General features: G+C 39.1%; 1 protein-coding gene and 1 long non-coding RNA gene across 8 annotated transcripts in view; one reads left to right on the forward strand and one right to left on the reverse strand.

Annotated features, from left to right (window-relative positions):
* The window catches only part of Zfand6 (zinc finger AN1-type containing 6), a 67,854-nt gene extending 49,567 nt beyond the window's left edge, over window positions 1–18,287 (reverse strand). For 2 of the 7 annotated variants that reach the window (XM_029544380.1, XM_029544229.1), the window contains exon 1: window positions 18,040–18,258. The gene's annotated coding sequence lies outside the window, so the exon portion shown is untranslated. Of the gene's footprint in view, window positions 1–7,323; window positions 7,540–17,814; window positions 17,837–18,039 lie in introns of those variants that run through there. The other 5 variants (XM_021190450.2, XM_021190459.2, XM_021190468.2 and 2 more) reach the window with 4 other exon arrangements.
* The window catches only part of LOC110325441, a 77,470-nt gene continuing 74,042 nt past the window's right edge, over window positions 17,934–21,361 (forward strand). The window contains exon 1 of the long non-coding RNA XR_002380739.1: window positions 17,934–18,115. This is a non-coding gene — a long non-coding RNA (uncharacterized LOC110325441). The remainder of the gene's footprint in view (window positions 18,116–21,361) is intronic.

Here is a 21,361-nt window from a genome sequence, read left to right on the forward strand (position 1 = left end):
ATAGCTATGTAAAACAACTATAAACATGTACAAATGTCCTCTGTTAGCTGAGGTTTAGAAGCAGAGTAGATGACAGAACTAGTCATAGGACTTACAAGTCAAAAGAACTGGGAAAAAATGTGATTCAAGAGGGAATCAGAAGCTAAAGGAAGAAGTTTTGAGTCTCAGTAAAATGCAAACTAGAAAGACAGGAGACTATACCCAGCCAGAGTTAGGGTATTAGCATTTGCTATGAACATTGTTAATAGTTAGGAAATATGAATTAGCATCACAGTGAGTTATCTGCTCTATATCCACTAGGATGATTAAAATTTTAAATTTGATTATACCAAGTACTGATGAGGAGAAACAATTTCAATGAATTACTAATGCAAGTGAAAGAAAAACAGTTTAATAATTTCTCACTGAATTATATGATCAAGCAATTCCAATTGTAAAAACAAAGAACAAGCCATACACATAAAGATTTAATACAAGTAGCCAGAGAGAAGGTTTTGTGGTTAACAGCCCTTGCTGCTAACAATTAAATGCTAATAATCCTTAAAGAGGATCTCATCTCAGTTGGGTTCCCAGTACCCACAAGGTGGCTCCATGTGTAACTTTAGCACTAGGGAATCTAATGCCCTTTTTTGGAACTCCTTAGGCAACAGGCACACTTTTCACATATACATGCAGGCAAAACACACATAAAATAAAATTAAATTAAGCTGGAGATGGCTCAGGGGTTAAGAGCACTGACTGCTCTTCCAGAGGTCCTGAGTTTATTTTTTATTTTTATTTATTTATTTATTTTTTAATTTTCTTTATTTACATTTCAAATGCTATCCTATACCCCTATACCCCGCCCCTGCTCCCCTACCCACCCACTCCCACTACTTGGCCCTGGCCTTCCCCTGTGCTGGGTCATATAAAGTTTACAAGACCAAGGGGCCTCTCTTCCCAGTGATGGCTGATTAGGCCATCTTCAGCTACATATGCAGCTAGAGGTCCTGAGTTTAAATCCCAGCAACTGCATGGTGACTCAACCATCTGTAATGAGATCTGATGCCCTCTTCTGGTGTGTGTGAAGACAGCTACGGTGTACTCATAAAATAAAAGAAAAAAAGGAAACATAGTTTAAAAAATTAAATTAAATTAAAATGAGAGACTCAGGGGCTGGCTGGTCATGTAAGCTAGTGGTAGAGAACTTCCCTGCAGGCTCAAAGCCCTGTGGTTAGATTAGAAGAATGCAAAAACAGAACAAATGTGTCTATTTCAGTGTTCAACAGAAGAGCTGCAATCACTGAACCAATCCTAATCCTGTTTTTACTACATTTCTGCATAGAAGCTCTCACAGCTAACTATGGATCACAACATCCATTACCCTAGGACCCCAGGAGCCTTTTTCCATGCCAAGAATTGCTTGAGTGAGACAAGCTACTGGGCAAGTGTAATACAGATGGCATCTGCTAATCAACAAGACCTTAGATGGAATAAGCTAAAACAAGCTTTTTTTTTTTTCCCCCAAAACACAATCTATTCTTTTATCCATTCAGGGTCACTCCTTTTCAGGTGAAATACAGCATCTGATTTATAAGTCAAACTGTAAAAAAGGGGAGATTCCCTGATATCAGACAGTGGCAAATTGATATAACAAACTGTCAAGGCATGTTGGATTGCCTGTTTTTTAATTTTCTGGTCTTCTTGGCTTAAAAGCTATCCTTCTCTACTAAGATGCTGTAGCAGTAACTTAAAGCCACAATTTGGCATGTATAATATTGACAGAATGAGAAATATTTGTATCTTCCAAAGTCACCAAACAACATGCGCTTCCTTAGGAAACCTTAGCAATTTGCAAACTCACCTGAGTTTGTGTGACAACCTAAGATCTCTGGGAACTACTCAGTCAAATCTGTTACTGAGTTCATTGTGGGGCAACTTGCAATCCCATCACTCAGAGGAAAACAAGGCAGCACCATTAAGTTTCCCTTTTAATAATAGTCTGAGAATAATTTTCATTATAAAATGTATTTTTTTTTTACAAAATTTTGTAACTTCAAGAAACTGGCTAAAGGTTCTGAATTTTACTTATCTACACAAAATTCTTTCCAAATTACATACCTCTTTATTATATAACACCAAAATATATTACAACATAAATACTGTCATATTGTTATAACACATATTGTTATCTTGCGTCTTTTTACTATTAAAACTAGCTAAATACTATTTTGGATAGTAAATATGCTATTTTAAAATTCTGGAAAGCAGTATGGTAGTTTCTGTTTCAAAAAAAATTAATGAGTAGGTAAAAGCAAAATCCTTTTGGCTTTCACAGTGGACATTTACTGTAACTACCTTTATTATTTCCAATAATTGAAAGTCACTTCCTTTAAAAGAAATAAGTACTAGCCACTCATATTTTCTTTCAAAACTACAAAGGAAAGAAAAGCTATTTTTTTGTTGTTCCTCAAGTACATACATGTTTTGCCTTAAGTACATACAGTGTAGGGTAGATGACATAGTATGGTAAAGGAAAAGAAATATTTGAAATAAAAATGATTCCATTTGTTTGGAGTTTGCCTCCATTTTTTTAAAGTGCTATTGTTTGTGACAATGTCTTATCTGATACAGAAGATTTGTTAGGGAGCCTCCTCTACCCGACAGTATATTACCCGGCAAGGCTGCTTGCTTTGCGCTTCCAAGCAGACACGATGCACACCAGTGCATGATAAACCTTTACACAAAACCCCGTCCATCAGTTTCAGAAACAGTCATTAGTAATTCCACAGCTCAGATAAAAGGCTTTCACACTCTGCCTAATCTTCCTTTAACACAGCTTGGTTTCAAGCCTTTATTAAATGTGAGGAATTCAACAGGCCACATATGGAAAACTATCTTTACACCTTTCCTATGTTTCTGTCTGTCTGTCTGTCTGTCTGTCTCTTCTTTCTTCTTCGTCTTATATCATGGAGACATTAAAGTGTCATGTCGTTTTTGGAAATGTTCCTCAAAAAAAAAAAAAAGTCAAAAAAAATTTTTGAAAATGTTTGTTTTCTTTAAAATGATTTTAGGCTTGGGATGTTTTGAGCCTTTCCTAAAGGGTAGAACTGTAAATAGCTAATTAAAGAATAAAGTAGAGTAGTGTGAGGAAAAAAAGTCTGGACAGGTACACTTACATGCTCGAGAAAGAGATCTACAGCAAGGCATGGTGTCTCACATCTCTAACCCCAAGCACTGTGGAGGCCAAGGGAGGCCTGTTCACAGATGCCCTGGGCTACAGTGAGACAGTAAGTCAAGACAAGAGAACACAGCTTAGTGATGGGAAGTATTTTGGTTTTGATCCCATTGTGCTAGCTATTCACTAAGGCAACTCTGGACAAAATAGCTAACCATTCTAATATCTATGGCTTTTAAGGTTGTTTAGAGACTGTCAAAGAGAATGTTTAATCCAGAATTATCTGGCTTTATTATTATTCCTAGGTAGTTATAGCTCCAAAGGCAAGAAGAAATTCCCAGATAGACAAGATTGTACAGTCAACATTATATTCTAAGCGCAAAGAATGATGTAGAGGTTGGCTAGGTAGCTGTTCTAGTAATTCATGCAAAAATCAATGTGCCATGTACTAAAGAGGTAAGCAAAATAGGTAGACCAATCCTAGAGATAACTACAGATTTACAGCTAAAGTAGTGGTTAACTGGGTAAAACAAATGATCAGAATGACATACAGGTTCTATCTAGCATAGGTTGTATATCTGATGAGCTGGATGACAAGAGGCCTCAAGTACTTCATACGGACTTATGCACGGACTAAACACACATATGGGCACGCATAGTTTTTTTTAAGACTCAGGTCTTGGAACCAGTAACAGAAAGGGCACAGGTCTAGAATGAGTAAAATGTTAAGAATCCTAAGAAGCTCTATTATTTGATGGTTACAAAGAGACATTTGCAAAGGACACAGAAGTTCACAAATAGCTCAGATAGTGTCATTAAACTCATGGGAAGGTTTTCAAAGCTGTCAAGAGTGCTAAATGTTACTGAGGAAGGTAAAAATCCAGGAGAGGAAATAGATCCAGGTGCCTGCGTAGAGCAGAAGGGAAATGTACAGAGAGGAACAGATGGATCTGTTCTCTTCTACCAAAACACTAACCACATAACTGCTTCAAGTGAACTCTCTAATATATCTACACCAAGAAAACCAGCCATTAAGCAGACTCAGTTATCAGCTCATAAATAAATACATCCTATGTTACGAACAAGAAGCTTACCTCCAAAAACATAGCCACCCAGGAAAGGCATTTCAAAACTCTAAAATCAATACATAAGAAAGAAACCTCATAATTATCAAGTTTCTAGGCTGCCTCAAGTTTTACTAACTTACTACCCATTAAAATTTTTCCTTATATCATTGAGGAAAAAAATTACATTTTTAAACATTTTTCCTTCTATCCTAAAAGAATAAAATATGACTACTGGCTTTTTAGATCTTTTCCCAACATCTAAGTCAATACAAGAATTCTCTTCTCTGTAGTCACAGAATTTTACTCTTTCTCTGAAGCTACTGAATAAAGAGGGCAGTCCTTGTCAACCAGAGACCAATGGAGCAGAGATGCAGGAGAGAAACTGAGAAACCATTCAGGCTAATCATTTTTCAAAGTTTCAGTGTTTCCCCAGAGCACATAAATGAGTAAATCCTTACCTTAGTAACTATTAAAATGTAATCAACAGGCAGTGCTTAAATGGCTGCTAGTAAAATTATTATGTATGTAATTATGTTCATCTCTACTTAATGTGGTATGGTTAAATTTTTAAGAAAATTAAACATTTTCTCTAGTTCAGAATAAGGGAAATATATATTTATGATAGAAATAAAAATTTATGTTTTTTTTCTTCTATTGCAAACCTGAAGAAATAAAACATGTCTGGGGGGGAAAAAAATCATTCACCAACCATAACAAAAAAAGTTGGCATTGACTGCCCTGTTTCCCCCCCCCCCCCGCCCGCACCAGCACACTTCTGACTTTCTGGAAACAAACATCAAGACAAGAATACCACTAGCAGCTGTGAAAATAATGATACTAAGTCATCAGTAAATTATAAGAAAAATTTAGAGAAATATTAGTTCATTTACAATGCAAAATGAAATTGACTAAGTCAAGCATATATGTGCTCAAGTACTGCTATCATTATCTTTACTAAGTAGTTAGTACTTTTGAATTTTGTCTTAAAACAACTTTCTTCTTTATTCTGCAAGATTGGTCCACCAGCTCAAGCAGATACAACCTATCACACCTAGAGACTAGCTCCTGACAGGAAGAATCAGCACCATTCAAAAACAAAGCCTGCCCTTAGCTAAGCACAGGCATGTCTGAAGCCACCGTGTGTGTACAATTAACTTCTTTACCTTTCACTGAAAACCTGTAAATGCTGAAGAAGTGTTGATACATTATTTTAAACCCTGGAACTATACAGTATAGTTCTTCTTACATGTACTTTTAAAGTTTCCAAGTACAGAAACAGTGACAAAGGCTATTTACTTATTATAAGCTCAGAAACAGGTAATAATTGCTTTCCTTAAGACCTCTAAAACTGTTCCTGGTATATTTTCTTAGAAGAAAATGGTCTTTTTGGTATAAGCTTACAGAAGCAGCATATACTCAGGAGAGCTGGCACCAACAAAGCCAGTATAAAATATTAAGCTCTGAACATGCTGAGAGCAATACTCATAATAAATAAATAAAACAGCCAACAGAGATATACAATTGCTCACTAAAGTGGGCAAAAATGTTCCCAATTTCTTTCAGGTAATTTTAATATCAAGAAAATGGGTTTAGATTCATCCATATCTTGAAAAATGGGGTTTAAAATAGGCTATTTGCTTAGACAACAACTAGCCAACAACTCAGAGCTCCAAAGGCACAATATAACAAAAAATTAAGGGGCTATTCTCAGGGAACCCTGAAGATGTCCTGTGGGCGTCAATAGAAAAAAGCAAAATCTTCCTGGAAAGCAATTTAGCCAGTGAGTGTTGACATCCATTATCTATGTAAGCCTACTCCACAGGAGACTTTTTCCTCAATAAATTACTATTTTGCAAAAAGTAAAGCATTGTAGTATACACAAATATACAGTCATTGTAACACCATTTAAAATACTGAAAAATTAAGAACAATCTAAAGGAAAAGACAAAAGACTAGATTAACACCATACTAATTCTAGAGGACTACACAGCTATCAGAACTAAAACAGTTTTAACATGAAATGTCCAGTACATAATTATTCACAATTGTTGTAAAACTCAGGAATAAAAGCTACAGAAGTAGAAGGAAAATGAGGCCATGCATTGTACTGTGAGCATACATGTGACTTCCTGATTGTACTACAGTATTGCTTTAGCAATAGACACAGGAGAAAAGCATTGATTTTGAACGCTTCGAGTGATCTGGAACAAACAGCAGAGCAGACACAAACACCCTGGCTGGGAGGGCTGGGCTGGCACCTGTCCTGATTATTAAAGGGAACTTTTTATACCTTGATTCTGAGAGCAAAGGGCACAGAGGAAAGGAAGAATAGAAAAAAATAAATAAAAAGAATACTGAGGTGTGCTTCCAATTATTTAGGTTAAAAAAGGTTAAAAGATCCTTTATACTTTATTCATATACTTTTTTCAAGTTTGGATAGCCCACCTATAGCTGTTAAAATAAAACACTATCCGCTTCCTGTTTTAAAGGGGTACTAATCCCTTCAGCCTTCAAAAAATGAAATCTAAGGAAAGTTTTATTTTACTATATGTAACATCTATCAATGACTTTTCTACAGACAAAGCTAAAATTGTGAAATACTAAAATGTCAACATACTGCTAAATTTAAAATAAACTGGAGTTAAAGGGGGAGTGGTACACTAAGTAAAAAAAAAAAAATCAAACGCTTGGTATTTCCATTTTTTAAAAAGAACAAATTTCTCATTCTCTTAGCAAATTAACAGTTTAGCTTTAAGGAAAATGACAAATAGACCTCCTTAGAATGTCATTTATAAAAACTGACAAATGACTGCTTCAACATCTGATTCAAGAGAAAAGCTTGTTAGTGAAGATGATTTTGATTCAAAGGTTTTTACTGGCACTCACATTCTAAACTAAAAATAATAATAAAGTCAAGTTTGATGCTCTGAGCACCTATTTCCTGTTCAAACAGCCCTTTTGTTCTGCTTCCCTGCTTAATTTTAATGTTCAGTTTGCATCAGAAAATAGAAACAATGACAAAGCCGAGTATACACAAAAGCATAAAGGAGCCAAAGTATAAAATATAAGATTATTAAAAGATTAGAACAAAAATCCTACCAACAAAACCTCCACAATTTTCTGTTTGCTTCACCTCAGATTAACTTCACTTGAAGCTGTACTCCAAAGCAACCAAACCTGAATACCAAGCTCCACCTCCCGCAATTCTAGTGGCCAGAGAGTCAAATCTCCTCCCTGTTAGTGAGGCTGATAACTCTGATTGGATACGACTAATATCCATTATTTTAAAGAACTTTTCCTCGCTAGCAGGTTAGGTTAAACACACTAAACCCCTGGATAAGCTGGTTTCTTAAAGAAACAGGCTGTAATGTTTCAGTTTTCCCATCATAAGCAATTTGCTTTCTTTTGTTTAGGTTAAAATATAATGAAAATTCACAGAATCAACTTTCATTTACTTGGGGATAAGCTATGTAAGATTCACACTTCTAATATAAATAATGTGGCATTTTCACAGAACCACGGATATAAAGTTATGCTCTAAACAGATTTTCCCTTTTTAACAGAGTTCACATTTTGTCTGAAAAACTGTCAAGATCTACACAAAATTCACTGTAAATTTTTACTAAGAACAAACTGTGTGTTCTTTAAGACATAGTGAGAGGACCATTAACTTAAGAAAAAAGAAACAACATTTAAAAAACAAACCCTAAATGCTAAACACTCATTTCTAAACTAAACCCTAAATGCTAAGAGTCACTTCTCAGCTATCTGTCAAATTCACTGACTCAGTTTAGGGTATCACAACACACTATAAAGTTCTCAGTAGCCCTAAAGACTGCTATTTCCTGTTAAAACTGATTATTCACGGCAGGCAAAAGGAGATCTAAAGACACAAGGCAATTTGTCTAATGGCACATTCAGGAACAAAGTTAACTTGTTTATTTCCCAGTGTTAAGGATCTAACCCAGAGCCTTAAACATGCTAGACAAGCCCCCTGCCATGGGTCCCAGGTAGAAAGTTCAGGGAGGTTTAAGTCACCCCCTCTCCAGAGTTGTTTTACTTATTTTTTGTTTGTTTGGAACAGAGTCCTTACTATATAGCTCAGAGTGGCCCAGAAGTCACTATGTTGTCTTCTAAGCAGGAGGTTGCCTTAGACTCCCAAGTGCTGGAAAGGAAGGAAATTATTATTACCAAATGTAGATGAAATGTGTGTTCCCTTTAAACTATCCAAGGAACTGTGCATAATGGCATTTTTCACTAGACTATTAAAGAGACATACACTACAGAGATTCTGACTTTTAAAGAAAAAATGCCTACTGTCACTTATACATGGCTACATTTGCTGTACTTTATGGTTTAATCAGAATTACTTACATTTTAGTAGCTTAGCCCAAACTTTTTTCTGACATTTTAAGCTTTACCTGACTCAATAACTAGCATTTAAGATGTTTAGTAAAATACATTTTTCACTTCTACCAATACTTTAACTATAGCTGGTAAAAATAACATAAAAATAAGGCATTTTAAAGGGGTTCTTCTGATTTTCTGATTTATGAGAAAAAGTGAAGCTGGCCTTGAACTCCTCCTCCTCCTACCTCTATCTCCTGAGTTCTAGGATTAAAAGCACGTAGCACCATGCCTGCTACCACAGTGGGTCTTAAAATGTTTTCAATAAGCTTATGTATTAGAGAATTTTACATTTAAATTTGCAGTTTTCAAAGTTCAAAATCTTTCAACAATTTTTTTCTCAGAGAAAAATTCTATGTTTGAACAGAAAGCCAACAAAATTGTTTTGAATACAAAAAGAAGTCTTTGTAACAAACTAAAAATTCACATAATTGCAACTAGACATGAATATGGAGCAATACCCTGGTGAAGCCCTAAGAGCTGCATATTCTATTATGCCCTTTAAGTGGACAAACTGAAAGAGCCAATTCACAGAAGCCTAGTCCCAAGATCCTTTGCAACAACTCATTGCTTTGAATGCCTAGCACTTCATGAGTCAAGTTCAGGTTTTCTTCCTAGTGTGCGACACTCTTGCAAAACAACATTGGAAAAGAAGTACAGGAACAATTATCAAAAAGAACACATCTCATTTACAGTGCAGACTGAGGAAGACAGACCAAAACTTTTACAAGTGAGAGAAAAAGAAGTTGAAAACCAGCAGGCAGGACCAGATGGGTAAGATAGCTCAGCAAGTAAAGGCACCTGCCCCGACGACCAGGACCTACATGGTGGAAGAAAAGAACTGACTCCTACAAGCAGTGCTCTGCCTCCATATGTACAAAGTAAGATATACACTGACATGCACAGAAAATAAATATTCATTTACTTTTTTTTTTTTTTTTTTTTACAATTGGGCAAGAATGGAATGAGTAGACAATTTTGAGCACCAAACAAACTATTGCTCTGGGACAATTTTCCCTTCAAAGTGAATTACTTGTAAGAAAAACACTAATCATATGTTAGCACAGCACCATTACTAACACTAGTCTATTACCAAGACAACAGAGGGGAGATGTGAGCTAACTGGGTTGGTACATGCCTGTACTCCCACCACCAGGGAGGCTGAGGCAAGAGCATAACCACAAGTGTAATGCCGGCCTTGACTACATACCGATATTCTATCTCAAAACCACAAAAACAAAAAAGAAGAGAAAGAACATCAAAGTGATAATGATCATTTTAGGTACTTGATTAAAATTAATGTGTTTTATGCTATGTCTAAAAGCAGATGGCCACAAAAAAACAAGTGCAAGGAAGCCATATGAAACCCATGAACTGTAGTCTAAAGTACATGACAACATCATTGCATGGTTAGAACAGAGTCTGCATGAAGCTCTTGAGAGGCTTTGTGTGTGACCACACCATTTTCTAAATATTAAGTAGTCAGAGAAATATACTGTATATTCTTTATAGGAGTCCAGACATCTTCCCAAACCTAATCAGCTCAAAAAATAAATAATAAAAAAAACAATAAGTCATCACTGAACAAAATAAACAACTTGGTCAGACCTGTTTTGATGAAAATAATCCTACCCAGGGCTGGGGGTGGGGAGAGACTGAAAGCATGGTTGGAAAGTACTTGCTCACTATGCACAAAGCCCTGGGATTGATCCCCAGAACCACAGGAATTCCCGCACTATATACAAGGCATGCCGATAATCCTACCACTCAAAAGGTGGAAACAGGAAGATTAGATATTTATGGTCATCCTTGGCTATTAATATATAGTGTTAGGCCTGTCTACACTACAAGACACATTGTCACAAAACAATACAAAAACAAACAAACAACCTAAAAAGAATTGTATCCTTTGTTGTTCTTACAAAAGCAATCCCGTCATTCTCTCTGGACAGAGCTGGTGATGTACAAAGTCAGAAAAAAAAAAAAAAAGACACCACCCTTGACTTAAGAGTAACATGCTGGGATCAGTGAGATAGAGCCTGAAATCAACTATCCAAGTGATAAGGAGAACAATTTTCAAAGCATACTCCCCTGGCAGACACATGTAAGCTCCAGCAGTGAGGGGTGTGCTTTAATTTGCAACTCTTGGTGTGGTTTATCTTCTTACCGGGGTGGAGGAGAGCACAAAGTGTACATGCTTAGGGGTTGGCCATGGCCCATTCAACCATGCACTGCACACAAAGGAAACATTAAGAAAATTAAGGCAAACTACAGATAGGAAAGGATAAGCCAAGCTGATAGAAACAAACTCTTTAACAAGAATCAGTAACCTGCTTTGTTTTAGGCCTGTAAAAGGATTAAACAAGGTCACCAATAAGCACAAATTAAATGGGGATCAAAATAAGAAAAAAATATAAGGAAAAGCATTCATAATTTCACATATTAAGATGTACTGTCCAGGTTAGAGACAAACATTTAATAAACAGGAACATGCACAAAATAAATGTTCCATGGGTCTAAATGAAACTGCTAGATGGAGAAAAAGAAACTTTTGTTTTCTAGTACCTACTTGGTTGCCTAAACCAGAAAATATAAGGAAAAGATTAAAAGACAAAGATTAATTATCTGATAGCTATCAAAAAGACTTTTTTTTTTAAAAAATCGTTGCTACAAATAAAGCAATCTTACAATTAATTTTTGAAAAGTAGAAATTGAACAGGTAAGTCTCTTGTCACATACCTTGCTTCTGGAGAGGATCCAAATTCAGTGTCTAGTACCAACAACTGGGTGGCTCACAGAGATGCCTGTAACTCCAGGGGAGCTAGCTAACATCCTCTTCCAGAGGCCATGGGTACCTGCACTCACACATTTACAACCCCCTTCCCCACCTGCTGAACACATATACACATAATTAGACAATAAAATTATCTTTAAAAAAAAAAGAGTCTCTTGTCTGTCAACTTACTGCCTCACCACCATCTGAACATCATCCTGGGTACCATTGCCTGCTGAGGATGCCAAGGTCAACAAAATGAACAAAGTATCTACCTCTTTAGAAACTTGTGACAAGAATGAGAACATGCCAAATAAAACTAACTAGAGCATGCATTTCCAATTTTCTGAGTCAAAGATTAAAATGTAAAAATTTTAACATTTAAATATATACATATATATATGTATATATATATTCAATACATACTTTTTTGTTTGTTTGTAGACAAGTCTCTCTATGTAGTCCTGGCTATACCGGAACTTGCTATGTAGACCAGCCTAGCCTTGCAAAGATTTGCCTGTCTGTGCCTTTGTGGGCTGGGGATTAAAAATCACCTATCATCATATTTTGTTTTAAACTTTCATTCTTGTTTGAAAACAAATGTCAATTTTGTATTTCAATTCTGACTTACCACATTTTAAAAGCTAGGCATGGCTATTTTAATTAAAATAATGTGGCCATAAGCCATATCCTTATAAATTAAGATTAATTTTTATTAATGCAAAAGACTCCCTATCTCTCCTATCTAACATAAGTCAATGGCTACTGAGCATCTACAATGTGACCAATATAAATAAGGGACTGCAGTTTAATATTATGTCATTTTAACTGCTTAAACAGCCAGAGGGGCTGGTAGTTAGCGGACCAGCAAGCACAGCACTGGTGGAAGAAACAAACACTAGAACCACACTTGATTAAAGGACTCCAAGTGCTAACTGAATTCAAAAGAAATGCCTACTCTGAATAAGCCACACAACCAACAGAAAGATTAAGGCCCATTTCCTACAACAGGAAAGAGTTCTCAAGAAAATCACAATGAAGCAAAGACTGTGTGGTTAGAGGTCTGAGTTGGCAAACAAAACAAAACAAAACAAACAACAACAACTAGGCAATTCATAAGAAATGATGAAGAAAATACCCAGGGCCAAAATAACATCCTTGATTAATGGAGTTCTCTAAAATAAGAACTGAGCTTGTCTCACTCACCCCTCAACCAGCAGACTCCTAACAATCTAAATTTTCCCTCAAGTGCTAAGTCAAACCAAATATTGTATCTGATCAACTGTTACCTCCGTAGTGATACATGTTGAAAGTACCCAATTAGTACCTATCATTTCTTTCTTTCTAAACACTTTAAAACCTAAAACGTCCTGTCTGTTGCTTTAATTGCCTACCATTCTTATACTTACAAACTCCAGGAAAACAAGGAACACATCCTGGCCATAGCAGTACCTTCAACACTTAACACAAAGTCTTCTGTGTATCAGGTACTCAGGGTGTTGAAAGGGAGAAAACTCCAGTACAGGAACTCACAGGGCTCAGTGCAAGCCCAGGGAAAGCCTTTGCCCACTGAGTCAGACCCAGAGTCTGACACCCAACAACCAAGTTTTTGGAGTGAGAGGTAGTATTAGTACCAAACCACTAAATAAACAAAACAAAATCAAGTATGTATTTATTTTAGCATGTAAATAAAGGTGTTTTTATTATAGAGAAACACAGGGGTCGAGGGTGTTGTTGATAAATTTAAAGTTTTTGTTTGTGTGCAAATCTGAAAGTATCCACAATGAGGTGGAGATTGGGGGTGCATGTGCCAGAGGGCACATCTAGAGGTCAGAGGACGACTCTACAGTGCTAGTTCTTTCCTTCCATCTTTACATGGAAACTGATGATGAAGTCTAGTCACTGGACTTCTGTGGCCTGACCCCACAGTCGTATTTTTGATAGAATTTTAATAACTAGTTAAACATCTAGTTATTTCAATTTCAATTTATGTAAACAACACATCTCAGAACAACAGAAATATGGATAAAAAAATGAAACTTTAAAGAGGTACTAGAGAGATAATTGAGAAGTGAAGAGCCAGTACTGCTCTTACAGAGGGTCTGAGTTCAGTTTCTGGTATATATACCCACACTGGGCAGCTCGCAACCACCTGTAACTCCAGCTCCATGGGAATGCAATGCCTCTGGCCTCCAATGACACCTGCACATTCTGCACATAGTCCCCTCTACCTCCGCACCCCAAATCGTAATAAAAATAAATACTTGCCGAGTTCAAATCCCAGCAACCACATGGTGGCTCATAACCATCCGTAACAAGATCTGACGCCCTCTTCTGGTGTGTCTGAAGACAGCTACAGTGTACTTACANAATAAATAAATAAATACTTGAAAAGAATGTAAAGTTATCTGGGAACAAGACTATTTTAATATAAAAGCAGAGCAAAGTCATAAAAATATAAGTGTTGCACTGGCTATATAAGCCTGATAGTCTGAGTTTGACCCCCCCAGATCCACAGTCATATTCTGACCTCCATAAATGTTTTACACCATGCACATATACATGCACCAATCATCCGCAACATGCATGCAATACTAACTTTTTATAATATAAGTATTGGGCTGGAAGATGGATCAGTGGCTAGGAATGCATATTGCTCTTTTAGAGGACCTGATTTTGGATCTCAACAGCCATATCATACAGCTTACAACTTGACTGTAACTCTAGCTCCAAGGGGTTCAATTCTTATTTATGCCCCCCCCCAAGAAACCAGCAGTCACTCCATGTGCATGTGCATGCGCGCGCGCGCGCACACACACACACACACACACACACACACACACTTTTCAAATGAAATAAAAATGTAAAAGTAATAACCAAGATATTTTAAAAAGTCAATGAAGGAAACGGGTTAGGAGAGAAGAGAAAGGAGGAAGGCCTATAAGCCAATACAATGGAAATGAAGAGCCAGGAAAAAATATTTGCAATACAGAGCAAAAGACTGCTATCCTAGACAGATAAAGGGCACAATAAAAAAGATCTTACAAGTATAAACATTGACTCCTGGCCAATCTGAAGTAGGACACACTGCAGGTAGATGGTACACATCAGCTCCAAAAGTGCAAAATATCCCACAAATAATCTCTCACATTCATCGCATATTGCAAGTACTGCATCTTAGGTTAAATCAAAACATATTTCACTGCCTTTCTCTTGTCCTAGGGCCACGAGAAAATTTTAAATTAACATGGCTCAGATTTGCAATTTGCATTCATTTCTATTGGCACAACCAGTGTAGGTTACATAAACCACAGTAAAACTGTGTCTGAATTTTATCTCATGGATCGAAAAGTCACTGAAGGACTTTGAGCCCAGGACTATCATATCTATAAACACATTCAGGGCTGGCAAGATGGCTTAAGTGGGTAAAAGTTCTTGCTGGGCAAGCCTGAGACCTGAGTTTGATCCCAAAAACCCATGTAAACATAGAAGGAAGAGACTACAAAGTTGTTCTAACCTCTACACACACGCATTTCACTTCACATCACATCACACACACATTTCACTTCATATCATATTACATACATACACACCCACATACACCCAGAGAGAGAGAGAGAATTAAACACACACACACACACACACACACACACACACACACACACACATAATTTAAACATCTTCTAGACACTAGAGCAGCTAGCACAGACTATAGGGAGCAAAACCTGAAGAAAGGGTAACAATTAGATGACTACTGTTATCATCTTCTATAAAACAAAGGAGTTGAGGCATTATATTTGGAGTAAGTTTTGAAAGTGGAGCCAGCCTATCCACATTTAGAACTCTTAGAACACCTAGACTCACACTATCCTGCCTCAGTCTCTGGAGTAGCTGGGACTACAGTGGCATAAACAACACACACATACACATACACATGTACACACACACACACCCCACACACAAACACATATACACTTTGATAAATTTTTTTGTTTGTTTGTTTTTTCGAGACAGGGTTTCTCTGTGTAGCCCTGGCTCTCCTGGAACTCAGTCTGTAGACCAGGCTGGCCTCGAACTCAGAAATCTGCCTGCCTCTGCCTCCCAAGTGCTGGGATTAAAGGTATGCGCCACCACGCCTGGCTTTGATAAAATTTTTAAGAAAAAATTTGAAATGCTTATAAAGACAATGAATGTTCATGTGCTTTGAGTCAGCATCGGTACCAAAACTGAATCCTAAAGAAACATGTAATAGCTTAGGAGATACAAAATACACAGGAAGACCACAGGTATGCTTGACAAAATGTTAATTAACGATGCTTAAAGTACTTGTGCTCCTACACATCTTCAAAATGTGGGAGAAAAACACAAACTGTCAGTGTGATTTATAATAAAATACAGAACTAAGTTTTAAAAGCAGATGCAACTCTACTATAAAAACAAAACATCTGCAAGCTACAAACATCAAAAAATGCCCCTTCAGCCAGATGTGGTGGCACACACCTTTAATCTATCACTGGAGACAGTGACTGGGGGAATCTCTATGAGTTCCAGGCCAGCCTAGTCTATATAGAGAGATCTAGGCTTTATAGTGAGTCCCTATCTAAAATAATTAAAAAAGCTCCTCTCTCATTCTCTCATGCCTTCAACAAAACAAGTTATTCAAAGCGTACACACACACACACACACACAATCTTTGGGAAATTAAAGAAATTCTGCTCTGGAGTAAAATTAAAGGAATTAAAGAAATTTGTCTGGAGCAAACCCTAGGACATTCTTAAACCTAAAAAATACTTCAATGTGTGGTTGACAAGTCCTGAAATACTTAGTACACTCACATAGCCTTCTCAAAAGTGGCAGAGGGACACATGGGTCCTAATGTTTCCCTTAAAGGATCTGCCCTCTGACAGACTCCCTCCAACAAAGCCTGTGCCAACTAGGCAGAGAAAGCTTACAAGTTTCTTTTGCAAGACTGTTTTAAGGCAAAGAAGACTCCTCAATAATCTGCCAGAGACTGCAGGGAGGGGAGGAGTGGTGGACAACAGAAAGGGCGGCTTTACAAAACATGGTGAGTTTTCTCCCACTTGCTGGTTTTGCCCTGAAAAGTACCAAATAGTGCCAGACTTCCCACAGCCGGTTTGAAGGGATTTGGTGTAGAGATTAACAGAAATCTTAGTTCCTCATGCAAACATAGCAACTAGGAACCAGTCACAAGAACAGTGAGTCTTCTTGATTAAAGGAAAGAAGCAGAATCGTAACATTTTTATTTCTACTTTATTACTGATTGCCTACAACTTTCTACCACGATCTACGGTATTTACTTTTAGACAGACAACTTGGGCAACAACAGCTGCAAGAAGAAAAGTTCCCAGAGTACACTTGTTAGAAGCAAAACAAGAAACGCCATCGAAAATACCAGGGTTAAGGGAGGAACACGGCATTAAAAACCAATGAAATGTATGAACCACAAACACACACTATCTCTCCAAAGTTCAAAGGGCAAGGAACCTAAAGTGACACTGTTTGAAGAGATTAGTGTGTGACAAAACTAATTTTTAAAAGGCTAGAGAATGAGCAAATCCACCGAGTCTAGAATGTTTACCTCAGTAAGAAACAGTAAACTGGGTTAGGCCAGATAAGAAACTCGTGAACACATACAAGTTTGAGTAATATTCTAGTTCTGGCTTTGGAGTGAGGAGTCTGAAATTTTATGTTTCTCTTTATAGTACATTGTGTTGTGTACTCTCCCAGGACTGACCATTACTTTAAAAACTTTGTGATATAACTCATATTTAATATTTAATAAACTGTACAGATTTGAAATCTAGCAAGTTTTGACATTAACACTGGAAAGTATGGCTGCAGCCAGACTAAAACAGTGGTCAAGCCTGAAATTTTCCTATCTGTGCCTATTACCCCTCTTACATGTTTTTTAAATGTTAAAAAAAAAAAGGAAAATTAAGACAATCTTTTTTCTCCATTTTCATGGTTTACCAAAAAAATTGTTCCCGCAGGCCTGGAGATAATACATAAAACAGCAATTGCCATAAAATACTTCATAAATAATCTCAAAAGCCTACGTGGCATTTTAATTAGGAAAAGGATAAATTTCGAATATAGTTTGAAAGTGACGTTTAATTTCGGTTTTCGGAACCACTAGGTGCTGACTACCAAGCTAGTTAGCATGCACGGCTTGGAGGTGACCCCAAGGCCCCAGTTCCCACAAACGCCTGACAATTCTGGATGGTGATGGCAAATCACTGAGCTTTGATAAGTTAAATTGACTTCAGACGCCACACTCCGTGTAGCTTGTTTACGCATCCAACAGTGAGAAACTTGAAAACGCTCTCAGAGGAGCAGAGAGCCTGGAATCCCGGAGACTCCCTCTGAGCCTTCCCTAGCCTTCAGCTTACCAAAGGGACGTGGGGACGCTGCCCGGCGTGCAGCAGCTGCTCCGGGCTGGCCCCAGGCGCGCCCACCCCGACCCCGAGCTCAGCGCGCGCCCGGGGAGCCCGGGACCGCGCCCCACCGGGACCGCGCCCTCCGCTCGCCGCCGCGAGGCCACCTGCTGCGCCGCCCGCCGCTTCCGGCTCCCAGGCCGCCCGGAGGCTGCGCCCACCGCTGCCCGCACCCCTCACCTGGCGGCGGCCCTCTCCGCCGGACGCGCTGCCGCCGCCGCCGCCGCCGCCTCTCGCCGCCGCTGAGTGAGGACAGGTGAGGCCGCCGAACCCCCACTAGCTCCCGGCCCGCCGCCGCCGGCCCTCCGTCCGCTGTTTATTAAACTTTTCTGTTTGGCTGCTCGGCCTGTGACGCGGCCTCAAGGGAGCGCCCGCGATTGGCTCTCAACGCGCGCTGACGCGGCAGTCCCAGCCCGCTGCCTAATTATGACCGGCCCGGGAGGGGCCGCGGGCCGGAGGCGGTGTGGGGGCGGAGCCGGATCTCGGAGAGTGCTATTATTGGTCAAGGCATTGGAGGGGCGTGTCAAAGAGGCGCTGCTCTTCTGTAGGCCACGCCCCTGCCTCGGGGAGGTCAGCCGGCTAGGTTAGCTTTCTGAGGTTACCTCGGGAGCAAGAGGGTCTGGTGCAGACTTGGGGGCGGGGGTGTCTGATGACGTAGCTTCGGGCTCTGCATCCTCCCAGGGAGAAACTACCCTTGTCTAGAGCTGTTGCTCCACCTGCGTAGTTTGAGAGACGCCTTAGATTGAGCTTCTGTTGCCTAGGCCCCTAGGAGACCTGGTGGCCAGCTCAAAGTGCAAGGTCTGAACTCTACCCCGTCCTGAACCACGATTTACAGAGAGCGAGACCTGAGGCTTGTGTGCTCACTTGTATAATACACACCTACACGCCTGGGCTCGCGAAGCCCCCTGGACCTTCTCGCGGAAGCGTAGATTCTAGTCCAGCAACCCTGCACAGGTCGTGCGGGAGAAGTGGGGGGCAGCTCTCCTGAGATTTCCCCAGCACAAACAGGATTGCCAAGAGTCCTGTCTTTATTTGAAATTGTGTTATTTTGTTAGTCGTGGGGTTGTGCATTAATTTTGGTGTTTAAAAATGTTTATCTTGGTCACTGTGCTCCCTTTACCTATTTCCCTGAAATTTCTGCCCTGATTTTTACAGTAATAGGGGCTCATGGTCGCAGGATTGAGATACAGCTAACCATGTGTGGTTTGGGCTGCTTTCTGAAGTCCTGTAGAAAAAGGAGGAGACAGAATAGAGGACATGATGGAGGTCAGGTAGAATTCTTTGAAGAAAAGGTGGCATTTGAAAAATTCTTATGACTTCATGGAAAACGAAAGGATGTGTTCCTGAAGAGGGCTTGGGAGAAACACACAATGCTCTTGTGAGGTGACAGACAAGTTTCTAGGGCAGGATATTCTAAAATAAATCACCAAAGCTAATCCTGGTGAGCCACGGTGGCCCAGGCCTTTATATTTCCAGCATGGAGAAGCAAAGACAAATATACCTCTGTGAGTTCGAGGTCAGCCTGGTGGATATAGCAAGTTCCAGGGTGACCAGGACTAATTAGTGAAACCCAGGGCCAAATAAAAATAAATAAAGCTAAGCCTGCTGTGTGAAACCAGAGCAGAACAGAAGGTCCCTACCCAGTGCCTAAGGGTGTTTTTGAGACACATTCAACCCATTCAAAATTTACATTTAGGGCTGGAGCAATGATTCAGCAGTTAAGAGTACTTACTGCTCTTGCAGTGGTCCTAGGTTGGGTTCCCAGCATCTGTGTGGTGGCTCACAACTGTCAAAACACTCCTACACTTGGAAATAAATCTTTAAAGCCAGGTGTGGAGACTCACACCTTTAATCTCAATACTAGAGAGGCAGAAGCAGGTTGATCTCTGTGAGTTCAAGGCCCATCTGATCTACATAGACAGGTAAGGGTATGTACAAAACCCAAACCAAACACACACACACACACACACACACACACACACACACACACAGAAACAGTGGGCTAAAACATCGAGAAGATTTTGCCCAAGAAGATGATCTATAATGGTGGAGACAAGGCTATAAGATTGACTGGGAACAGTTTGAGGTTCAATTATGACAGGCCTAAAAGGTCAAAGTGAGTAGTTATTTTAGTAAGATATAAAAACTTCTTAGAAGTGAAGAGGGAAGGAAAGGGTGGATGGATTTGACAGCTAAACGATGGATGCTGCAAGTGTCAGGAATCATTTTCCAGCCTGGAATTCTTTTAGGGTTCACTAGTTTCTGGCCTTTGGGAAGGAAAATTATATGAGAAGAATGTAGAATTTTGTCTAGGGTTTAAATTGTTGCTCAGGCACTTTTTGATTTACTACATTGAGCCATCTCTAATCTTTCTATGTCCTAAGTTTAGTGAGTAATGCAACGATTTTCCACCTCTATAGAGGTAATACTAATGCAGGGCATGCAAATAAACCTAATAGCAAACATCTGTATGCTGTGAATTATAAGGTGATATGTGACCTAGATGGAGAATGTAACTGTATAAACAGAGGCTTGAAGGCTGTTGGACCAAGCACAGTAGTAAGGATAGGCCCCATGGGGAAGAGTAAGTTTAAATAAAATAAGTGGTTAGAGTATCCTGGTGGAGATTCCAGTGTGAGGGATTGGTAAGCACCATTCTCAAGCCAGAAACATAGAAAAGGCTTATGTTAGTGGATTCTGTGAGCTGGGAAGATGAAGTTGTGAATCAGGTGGACCTGTGAGGTCATATGAAACTCTTACTATAAATTAAATGGACCAGCACAGGGTTTTAAACAGAAAACTAACATGGAACACCGTAACTTTTAAAGGATTCTATGTTGAAAGTAGCCTCAAGAACACCAGTGTTAGCAGCAAGAACCTCTGTATGGAAGGTTCTGTGTGACTCCATGTAAGAGACAATGGTGCCTTGCACCCAGGTGGCAACAACGGTGGCCACAGGAAAAGACCAAATTTGGGACACATTTTAATGGTACACTCTATGTGGAATGAAAGAGAGATGAATCAGATGAAACAGGGTTTTGGCTTCTGCAACTCAGAGGTAGAGCAAGACAGAGGTTTTCCTTTTTGCAGACATTGCATTGGCATTGCCACACCTCCAAATAGAAAGGTGAGTGTTGTCATTGGATATTTGATACTAGGGTTCACAGACAGTCAAATCCCTAAGTCATTAGAACATAGTAGTTAAGTCATGAACGTGATATGGAAAAATGACTGTGGAGAAAAGCAAGAGATGAGCCCTAGGCATGGGTTTGAGAGTTCACAGACAAGAGCAGAAAGAAGGCGAACACAAAGGGGAAAACAGAAATGTGAAAGAACTAGTGATTTAAAAGCCAAGTAAAGACTGGGCGTAGTGGCACACACCTTTAACCCCAGCACTCGGGAGGCAGAAGCAGGCAGATTTCTGAGTTCTAGGCCAGCCTGGTCTACAAAGTGAGTTCCAGGACAGCCAGGGCTATACAAAGAAACCCTGTCTCGAAAAACC

Source organism: Mus pahari, chromosome 1, assembly GCF_900095145.1.
Source record: "Mus pahari chromosome 1, PAHARI_EIJ_v1.1, whole genome shotgun sequence".
Taxonomy (NCBI): domain Eukaryota; kingdom Metazoa; phylum Chordata; class Mammalia; order Rodentia; family Muridae; genus Mus; species Mus pahari.